At 39.4% G+C, this 11,813-nt stretch overlaps 1 long non-coding RNA gene across 1 annotated transcript; it reads right to left on the reverse strand.

Annotated features, from left to right (window-relative positions):
• Window positions 1-3,771: 3,771 nt before the first annotated feature.
• On the reverse strand, window positions 3,772-11,342 carry LOC124147549. The gene is made up of 4 exons (XR_007219031.1): window positions 11,185-11,342; window positions 10,763-10,874; window positions 9,193-9,353; window positions 3,772-5,886 (listed from the first exon to the last, which is right to left on the reverse strand). It is a non-coding gene; the product is annotated as an uncharacterized LOC124147549 (long non-coding RNA).
• Window positions 11,343-11,813: the final 471 nt, after the last annotated feature.

Here is an 11,813-nt window from a genome sequence, read left to right on the forward strand (position 1 = left end):
ATTCCGCTCGCGGGTATCTTATCTACGTCTTCCCGCTGGAAATATCATTCAGCTCGCGGGTATCTTATCTACGTCTTCCCGCTGGCAATATATCCCGTATTCCGCTCGCGGGTATCTTATCTACGTCTTCCCGCTGGAAATATCATTCAGCTCGCGGGTATCTTATCTACGTCTTCCCGCTGGCAATATATCCCGTATTCCGCTCGCGGGTATCTTATCTGCATCTTCCCGCTTGCAATGTATCCCGTTTTAAGCTCACTGGTATCTTATCTCCGTCTTCCCGCTGGCAAGATATCCCGTATTCCGCTAGCGGGTATCTTATCTACATCTTCCCGCTTGCAATGTATCCCGTTTTCAGCTCGCGGGTATCTTATCTCCGTCTTCCCGCTGGCAATATATCCCGTGTTCAGCTCGCGGGTATCCTATCTACGTCTTCCCGCTGGCAATATATCCCGTGTTCAGCTCGCGGGTATCCTATCCGAGATTATTTTGTTTAATGCTATGAACATTATTAACATTATGGAAGGACATTTTCATTGTATGTGTTTTATTTTTAGATGTCTTTTATGTATTTTGTTTACTTTTTAACATTATTGACATATAAATGACACTGTAAATTGTATATTATAGTATTTAAGTGTAAAGCTAATTGTATGGTATAGTTGTTCAGTGTGTCACTTATGAAAATATGAGACGGCCCCATGTCTGCTATTGTCCGCATCATCCTGCATGGCTGGGGGCATGGGTGATCCAGTCGTCTTAGGCGCCGCGATTCGCTGTGCTTGATTGTGGGTTCGAATCCCGATTACGTTTCTAGGTTTGTCAGCACCATACCCATGCTCGTGGGTTTCACCGAAGTCGTAAAACGTCTGAGACCTACATTATTTCGTGCTTTCCTCCCACATCAAGCTGACACGCCGCGATATAACTGTAATACTGTTAAAAGCGGCGTTAAACCCAACTCACTCACTCACTCACTCAATCATGCATGATTGATTCGCCTGTTATAAACAACAGGTGGTGGCAAAATGAGGAGACACCTTTATAACACACACCGTATCACTAAACGGCAACTTGTTGTGATATAACTACTCTCACCATGCACAACGTGTTCTATATTTGCGCCACCTCCACACATGCGACATTGTTTACAAGGATACAACTCTTTTTCAAACTGAGTGAAACCTTCATAAAATGGCGAGGGATGTGGTGGTCTGTGGTTATGCGCTCTCGACATTTAGTAAATTAGAGTGACCTCCCGTGGTGGTATTTCGATGAACGACACACTATATCATTCGAGAAGTTCCGTGAGGTTACAGTTTCTGGAAGGCTGGCTGTACCTGTATAAGAGCAGGATGGATGCGATTCGAGGCCTTGGAAGACCTGAGTTCACGTTTTCTCTCCTTGCCTGGTACGGACGGGATACCTGTCTGAAAATACCAACTTCATGCCAGCTTTCAACTATGTGTCCGGGATTCATTTGCAAATTAAGCACGTGCTACATTCAAGAAATTCCACTGTGACAAATTCTGGACATTCGTGTGTGCAGTGACACATATATGGTCTATAATATTGCACTGCCAATGTGTCCCTTTGTATTGCCTCGTGTGATTGTATACCTAATCCTGTGGCTTTCAATATAATTTGTTGGGGCACGGGTGGCCCAGTCGTCTAAGGCGCCGCGATTCACTATGTAGAGTTGTGGGCACGCCAGAAACCTATGATTGTGGGTTCGAATCCCGGTTCGCCCCGATTATGTTTCTAGGTTTGTCAGCACCATACCCGTGCTCGTGGGTTTCACCCAAGTGGTAAACGTCCGAGACCTGCATCACTTCGGGCTTTCCTCCCACATTAAGCTGACACGCCGCGATATAACTGGAATACTGTTAAAAGCGGCGTTAAACCCAACTCACTCACACTCACAATATAATTTGTTAATTATTCTTTTATATTGTGTGGTTATCTACTGATTTAACAAATTAGTTCTGTATTGCCCGATTAATACGTTAACCTTCGTGTATGAACTTGAGAATAACCGCGTAACACTGTATCCTGTTTCTCACGGATTGTCGATATCTTTGACTAAAGTACTGGGTGTCGATTGGGGTGTTGTCTTTCCACTTTAAAGTAGATACATCAGTGGATACTGCATGGTGAGTGAGTAAGTGAGTTGGGTTTAACGCCGCTTTAACAGTATTCCAGTTATATGTCAGCTTAATGCGGGAGGAAAGCCCGAAGTGATGCAGGTCTCAGACGTTTACCACTTCGGTGAAACCCACGAGCACGGGTATTGTGCTGACAAACATAGAAACATAATCGGGGCGAACCGGGATTCGATCCCACAATCATAGGTTTCTGGCGTGTCCAAGGGACGCAACTGTGCACAGCGAATCGCGGCGCCTTAGACGACTGGGCCACCCGTGCCCCCGGATACTGCATGGAGATAGTATTCGTAACCAGAGCGCCACATCATGTCAACTGTTTTGAAAGAATAACATCTGGCTGACGGTGCGTTATGGACATGCTTACCTGTTTTGTGTGACTGGATTTCTGATCCAGCATGTGATTGACCCTTTCCTTTACATGACGCCTTCGCATGACAGGACTACTGCTGTGCTTTTTCAGACAATAAACACACATTGTTTATGTAAATTGTGTGAGTGGCGTACGCTACTGGTACGGGGGGATATGCTTACCCTTTTCTCGAACTTCTGGTGTCATCACTGCTATTTTGCCTTTTACACCAAATGGAATCTGGTGTTGGCGTTTTATATGGACTAGATATTTCTCCTTACTGATCTTTTACTCGACATACGACATTACTAGATACTTTTCAAACTGACATCAACAATTGTTGTCGATATGATGATAAGGAGTGGTATGTTATATCCAGCTATCAGAATTCCCCCTATTAACTACGTATGTCAGTCGTATTTCAATATAACATACACATTTCCGCTTACACGTGTGTACGTTCTGACAGTGGCTGATGTCAATTATGTAAATCAACACCAACAAACAAAAAACAAATACTAACATTTCGTTCTGGTGTTTGTACATCTATAGAGTTGTTATGATATATAAAACTCAAACTATATGAAACAATCAAAGTTTCTTAAAATCAAATCCTGAAAATGTCTCTTTCACATACAGGCAAATATAGAACGCCAATGTCAAGAGAAAAAACAGTTGAGATTATCCAGCTTTGTCATATATCTGACAACAGTTGTTGGTGTGGTTACACATTCCAAAACAACTGACTAATTATTTCATTTAACCTTAGAAATTTAGATAATTAGAAATTGACATCTGAGCAAATAGTCCATGTCTGTGTTCAAGTTGTGTTTGGTCTGACAATCATGGTCTGGAATAAGTTGTATTGTTAATATATTGAATAAGGCGATGGTATGACAATTTATTATACATGTATATACCGATAACTTAACATCAATAATCAAACATCGAAAATATGCTTGTTTCTAAGTATCTGATTCTGTGACACGTCAAAGCTTCTATAATCGTCTCAAGCGCCACTATTCTCTCGGTGTAGTTGCGTCCTTTAGGTACGACAGAAACTTTACACTAGGTTTGGAATTCGAAAACGCATTTGATAATTTTAACTTACTAAATCTCCGTTGCCTATGCATCAGACTGAAATGTGAAACTGGACCACCAAGTGTGATTTTGGAACTGTGGTCAGTTATCAAGACCAATCCCATGTACAGTAGAATACATTTCTGCCATGAAAATTGAATAAACGAACAACATGGATTTGGATAGATATTTTACTTTGAAACATTTTATACACTCGCAACTGTTGCCTGCAATTTGCTGCGTGAAAAGTATCAATAATATGAAACACATCATCAATAATAACAATGTCATATAACATATTTCATATGTTGTTGCAAATAAAAATGGACAAATATACAGTAACGGAACAATCATTCATAATGTGTCAATTATCATTACGGGGTCTTGTAATAGAATACCATATATCATTGCAAGCTAAGATCGAAGCACATTCAGAGGATTATGGTCACAGCGGCACCATGGAAAACGACAGTGCTTATTTGATGTTAAGTTCAGGATTGTTCAGAGGCCACCCAGAATGTTTTCAACTGTAGCATTTGTTAGCATTATGCTACAAATGAAGAATGGTGTCTATGTTGAACAATATCATATGGTTTGAATGTTGTTAACATTATGTTATATTCAGAGTGAGTGAGTGAGTGAGTGAGTTTGGTTTTACGCCGCTTTTAGCAATATTCCAGCAATATCACGGCGGGGTACACCAGAAATGGGCTTCACACATTGTACCCATGTCGGGAATCGAACCCGGGTCTTCGGCGTGAATTGGATTGAATGTTGTCAGACTGCCAAATAATGTTTATGATAAATAGATGTATGATGCATGGTAAAAAGTGGATGCGTTCCCTATATATGCCGAATAATATATGGTCACGTTTTCGCCAACAATACCTCGAGCCGTTTAACCAATTTGATGCCGTTGACAATGGTGGTGTATTTTCACGCATAGCCGTTTTTGCCTATCCCATTTAGGGGGTAAAAAGAACTGTCACAACGCTATTCTTAAAGTTTGTCATTCGTACATTGACAACATCCTTTAGAAGGTATGACTACATCAATGTATGAACCAAACGCAGGACGTAACAAACAAAATGGTAAGTCGTAACAAATTCATAGACTACGTAATTAGACGGATATGTTTAAATATTTTGTTCATTAAATGAATATACCTCGGTACAAAACTACATATGTGATATCTCACGTCTAATCTACTTTAAGTTGCATCGTCATCATTATAGCTTGTAACGATGGTAGATAGTCTAGTGGAAATTGTGTAATATTTACTAATTTTGTATTTTATGAAAATGCAAAAGATGCAGTACATAGATGAAAATGATGTATAACATGGATGATAACAAACAATGGATAGTCTAGTGTTCATGTGCATGTACCTCCTTCGGAGATATCTGGAGATCATTGGATTTTACTTACGAAATAATGATGTAATTGTATAAAATTATACATTCAGACGAACAATATGAAGCTTGTCAAACATTTCTACAAGAACTATCTATGGATTCATGTGATTCCTGCACATATGCCTTTGTTATTGATTTTGTTGAAAACTAACATATTTGGTTTTTACTTTTTTTATAAATAAATGATATTATCCTACATGAAAACACAATGCCATTTATCGTGTGCTGGCGATTATGTGCCTCACTCTTGCAGTGTGGGTTCGAATCTCGGATGGGACTCAACCTAAAAAGGTACTCGAATCTGTACTTGACTAAGATAGTGTTATCCCAAATATAACATTTGTTACTATCATACATGATTTACAAGTCTGTTTGTTCTACTTTACATCATGTTACTGCATTTTACATATCCCGCGAAAACATGTTTTGTTAAAAACTTGATATACTTACTTGCATCATATATCTACTTGCTAACGGTTGTTATGTTCCAACACACTTTAATAAGAAAATACTTATACCTGCTCTACATGCAAAGCATGTACTGAGAGTGTTAACGTTTTGTGTCATATCGACCATTTATCCGTCACGAAAAGCTAAAGTCTGTACATCGCCCATGCACACATGTATATAGTATAAGTTATTGACAATCACTTGTTTGGTGACACATATATATAACAACCAAACAAAGTTTATCATATATCCGTAACTGTGGCAGATGCTGTTGTTGCAGTAGGCGAGGAAGGGACTGAATGTGTAGATGAACGAGACTGGCGAGGAAGAGAAGGAAGACGTTTCATCTCTACGGGTGGGAGGTAATACGGATCGGGTGGCGGCTCAGCTGGGTAGTCTTTGTCAGGATAGGGTGCATCGGCTGAAACTGAAGAGTGAGTGAGTGAGTGAGTTAAGTTTTAAGTCACATGGGCAATATTTCAGCCATAACGTGACTATGAAACTGAAGATATGTCAGTAGTTATTATATGTTTTCAAATGTAAATAATGTCCTAATAATTATTTATAATGCCACAGCCAAGATAAAAAATATTGATATGAATTTCGCTGGAATCTTGGTTGGTTTGATGAAGGAACTAGGAGTCAAAGGGCGCTTTTGCAGCTGTTAATGATTCATTAAATATTAACACTAAAATAAGAGTCCTAATCTATGTCAATAAAGACAATGTGAAAGAAACACGGTTTCTACAGCTACTGGTATATGGTGTTTGATTTATTGTACAGAAAATGGTACTTTTGAGATAAATACCTAAATCGTAGTCCATCCAAACAAATAATGTGAGGGAGGTGGGTTTTAAAGACGCTTTTTTTAATAGTATTCCAGTTATATCACGGCGTGTCAGCTTAATGTCGGAGGAAAGCCCGAAGTGATGCAGGTCTCAGACGTTTACCACTTCGGTGAAACCCACGAGCACGGGTATGGTGCTGACAAACCTAGAAACATAATCGGGTCGAACCGGGATTCGAACCCACAATCATAGGTGTCGGGCCAAACAAATAAAGCTCGAGTTTGTTTTAAACATATTATATTGACATTAAAAGGGCAAATGGTTGCCCAACATACAACACCATTTCTATAAACACATTTACAGGTAGCGGACAATAATGTAAATATTAAGCATATAGATAAAGTGCATTCATCATCCAAAACTGGCTCCCACAGGTGAGATCAAGCGATATCTACATTGAAGATACCGCTGCAATGAAATTGCATCACAATGCTTTGCAGACCATTGTGACGTCACTGGTTACCATGACGTCACAATCAAATGACACCATTAATGGCTACTGCTACTGAAGCTGTTAGCAGTACTTTTTACACTTAAGACACTGCTTATTACTGTCTACAAACTGAAAAAGTTGGAAGAATGATGTAGGTTGAAAAATTTATTCCTCACCCTCTTGTCTTTTGATATCAAAAGACACTCGGGTGTGATTCTCTAAATAAATGCGATACTTCCATGGAAACAATCACATTAATAATATATAAAATCACATATTCTATTGCTGTGGTGAAGGCACCGTGTACTCCACTATGACGTAATGTATATAAAGGTACATTTGCAAATTTTATCGAATACTTTACTTATGTCTCAAAAAACATATCTTTTGTCTTATCTTTGAAATTATATAATTTGGCCACTTGACACGCAGTGAGATCACCAGCTTCAAATCCTTATTGCAAAGATGTAAGAAAAAACTGACACATTCTTTAACACACATTTCTCATACACTTTCGACAAACTGGTATGAGGGACAGCTCTATAATTAGAACTATCATAATTTTATACTTATGTACTCGAACCACGGAGGAACATGTCCATATATCAGGAAAATGTGAAGTTAATAATGAGGAATTTAAGAAATTACATAAAGGACAAAAAAATAGTTCTGCTAAATACTTGAGGACACGATTACTAATAGTATCAGTCCACGATGTTGCTTTGGATAATAAAATGTCTCTAACTTCAGATTTTTTAGACTTATACTCAAATCAAACATTGACATGTTTGACATAATGTATTAATGTTTGCACACGATTTTAAATATCAAGACGGCATGTGTTAATTAGCAAGACATATCGCCAAAAGGAATTGTATTGAAAAATGACCTCCAACGGATAAAATATTGATTCATTATGAAGTTCTTATGGCATTATAATTGGGACATTCGAGCAAAAAAGTGATAGACGTTTTCACATAAATTTCCACACAGGCATATCAGGTTTTCTGACAAATTGACTTTAAATAAATCTGCATTATGGGAACTAAAGGCATGTAACATTCGGGTATGAATGATATTTGCTACCCTGTCCCCAGATAAGAAGTGAGTATGGTTTTACGCCGCTTTTAGCAATATTCAAGCAATATCACGGCGGGGGACACCACAAATGGGCTTCACAAATTGTACCCATGTCGGGAATCGAACCCGGGTCTTCGGCGTGACGAGCGAACGCTTTAACCACTAGGCCCCGTCTAGTGGTCCTCTGACCATGATGAGAGTTTGTCATTATAGTGTATACTAGTAAGCTACTACGCCAATCCCTATCAAAAGCTTCAGAGACATCACAGAATATCATACAATTCCTGCTTGTTAACAGATAAATCAATGTTAGTATTAATTCCAAGTATACGTGTAATAGTAGAGTGTCCTGGAACAAATCCGGATTGGATTGAATTGCAACAGCTGATTTCTATAAAATGGTTGTGAAAATGTTTCAAAACAAGTCTGTCCAATAACTTCCCTGGCATAAGCTTATTAGTCTATAATTCAAGAAAGGAATTTGTGTTCTTATTCAATGTCATAACGTGAGGTTATTTGCTCTCAAATAAAAAATGTGTGATGATTTATTGAAGATGATGCAAAATGGTATTTCAACTGTATCTGCTTATGGCTCTAACATGTTTAAAGTTATCCAGACCCCTGGATTTATTACAAGATACAGACTTGACAAGGTCACGACTTTCTAGCTCTTGTATGGTGATATCAGCGAGGAAGCATGAACAAGGTTGTTAACAGGGAGGTATAGGGTGAGTATTAGCTTCAACAGTACCAGGAGACTCACAATAACCATAGAGAACTTCAGTATTGTCAGTATCTTAAACACTGAAGGTTTATCTGAGCTAGCTTTAGTAAAACGCGTGGGGATACATGTCGTTCTTCAATCTTTCATAATGTATCTAACAGTCTCAAATAAGTAGTAGTATTTTGTTACTTGCGTATCTAGGAATCTCTTTATGTTTGAATTAAACTTTCTTTGGCAACCTTTTTCATATTATTTAACTTATTTCTTTTATAATTCGACGTTGACGTTGGCGGTTTATGTGGTATGTGGTCGAGTAAGAAGACCCGTCAAATACCACTAATAAACAATGAGTGATTTGTTTTAATTACTGTAACAAAGTTTTAATTAGTGCTGTCATAATGCCTGTAGTTTTGGATAAATACCTTCCCCATTGGTGATTCCGGGTCAGAATAGGTACAAAGTGTACCACGCTTGTCGAAAGAGTCGACAAAGGCCATCGGCTGGTCAGTCTCGTCGACTTTGTTAACTGACGTGTCACCATAAGATGGATGTCTGGTCAAAACTCCATTATGTAAAGGCCGCTGACATGTAGGTAGAATAGTGCAGCTAGGGGCTTTGAAAACGAACCTCGCTAAATATAATATATACCTGTTGAGTTAACATCTTCTTGGCTGTTTGTGGATACTGGTTGACCCTGTCTTCGTGATTTACGACGACGGTAGAGGCAATATAATATGACACCCACGACCACAGCAATCAGAACTAAAATCCCCACCACGAGTCCAACAATAAGTCCAGTATTTGCTGTGCTGAAATGTAAACCAAGACGTTGTCAATGACATGTGGGCAGCTATTATGTCACAGGTACACGTCATTGTACTTCCTATTCCGTTTCAATGTCAGTCTTTAAGCTCCAACATATGAATTGTTATATAATTACCAGATAATTTCTGAAAGGATGCTCGAGTTATGATGTACTGTCATCAAGGATACAAGGTTCGATGGGGTAAACAATCCAGTGAGTGAGTGAGTATGGTTTTACGGCGCTTACCAGGAATGGGTTTTCCCGCCTACCCACTAGCTGGAGACCAGAGTTCGATTCCTATCTTGGATACAATATGTGAAGCAGTTGCTTGTGTCATCCCGCCGTAATATGGATGAACTATTGTAAAAGGCGGTGTAACCTCTACTGCCAAACACACTCATCAAGATGTTTCACATTTCGAGACTTCGAGACTTACATATTTACTTGTGGTTGACTTCATAAACACACAATGTCTCAACCACATTTAACTGTTATTTGTGATATCTTGATTTATCTATTTCTGTCACAGAGTCCAATATTATCCATTGTACTGAATCTCCAATTTGTTATGATAAATACTAGTACCATGTACACATTTGCTACCATAGCCTCGATATAAGCCCATTTCGAGTGTGACGACTCTAAAACAAAGCGTCCAGTTAAATCACTCGCACGAGCGAGGGGGATTCTGTGCTACTAATGAGATAGGAGAGATTGAGGTGGTCACGTCACTTCCGAAACATACTTATGGCGATAAATTTATCATAATAAAATGTCATAATAAAATGGAGATATAACAGAAACATAGGTCTCTGACTTTCTGGTATGAGTATACCTGTAAGCGTTGTCAGTGACGGTCTGTGTATTACGATGACGATACGGTGAGAATTTCATAATGATGTTTAATTATTGCAATATGGATGTGTAACTCCGCACTCAAAGAAATGTCTTTCTGACACACTCCTCAATAACGAATGTCCGATCCATTTGTCTTTTGGCAGTAGCCTACGTGTACATGTATAATATCCTACACAGTGTGATCAAACATAACAGGTCCTGTGACATAATGATATGACATGACATAATGAATGAGTAGTATTATGCCGCTTTGAGTGGTATTTCCGTGGTATCACGGCGCGCCAGCTTGATGTTAATGGAAGGTCCTAACGATTGCCATTTCGGTGAATCCCATGAGCATAAGTATGGTGCCGATAATCCAGTATGGGTCATAACTAGGCGAGCCTTATTCAAACCAACGAACATGAACCACATGATCATGACACGTCTAAGGGACGCAACTCTGCACAGACTAGGTCACCGGTTAGCGTCGCCTGACACACCGAGCTTCGCATGGTATGCATAATAACGGCGCTTCACCAGTAAAATACCACAAAAACACAAATGTGTACCCACCCTGGCTCGCTGCAGCAGTATGTAGATGACAAACCACAACAGTTGAATTCACAGTATTTCTTTCTGTAAGTCCCATCAGAATTTTTCACGTAACACACTTCTTGCGCGTTGGCTTTGGAGGAAACGAATCTGATGATTAATAGCATGCTTTAATTTTTAATATTGAAGAATCAACAGAAAATGTGACAGAGAACAGTAGCATACCCTCACTGCTTTTGGTGTGGTTAAGTAAATGATTAAAATAAAGTACATTGTAATATAGACTTACTATTTCAAGCAGCGAAAACAGGCTGCACAATCACTCCCGTAAACACCCCCGTAAGCAATGAACGTTTACGCATGAATGATTCGTGTTATCAAGATCAAAATCAACATTCGCGTCCTGATCTGACACATTAACATGAACATATAGATGTACTCACAGATAGCGAATATAGGTACAATAATACATCCACCCTTCAAGGAAGTCATTGCGACACCATACAACATGGCCGTGAGTGACCTAGTTGTGAGTCGCTTGCGTGTTGATCTTCCAGGGCACCCGGCTTGCCAGTGTACTGTATGGAAAGCGCCAGACCATGACGCCCTATTTGAGGCGTCTACACATGTAACGCAGGCCGCCTGCGGGCGACCAGTGTGTGGGGAGGGGGGGTGGGGTATTAACGGTGACTCTGCATATTGTACATTCAACAAGGTGCGAAGCGCACGGTGTGTGTAAGCAAAGGAAACATGAGTTGTCGTTTTAAGCCTTTTAAAAATTACTTGTATATGTCAGTCAAAGTCATCCGAGAGCCTCCATGGAGTCCGACGGTCAAGATATGACCGGACATCAGGCCCTGACAGTCGAATCCTTGGCTATGTCAAAGGTTGACTGCAGTCAAATTGTTTACTTTCTGCTTTGTAAAGTGTGTGAAATTTGGGCTTTGTCCCCGGCGATTAGGGTACTTGGTTTTGGTTGTATGTTTGTTGTTTAACGCAATTTTCCAGCTATATGACGGCGGTCTGTAAATAATCGAGTCTGGACCAGACAATCCAGTGATTGACATCATGA

The sequence above is a fragment of the Haliotis rufescens genome, unplaced genomic scaffold (assembly GCF_023055435.1).
Source record: "Haliotis rufescens isolate VD_foot unplaced genomic scaffold, xgHalRufe1.0.p SCAF_7, whole genome shotgun sequence".
Classification (NCBI taxonomy): domain Eukaryota; kingdom Metazoa; phylum Mollusca; class Gastropoda; order Lepetellida; family Haliotidae; genus Haliotis; species Haliotis rufescens.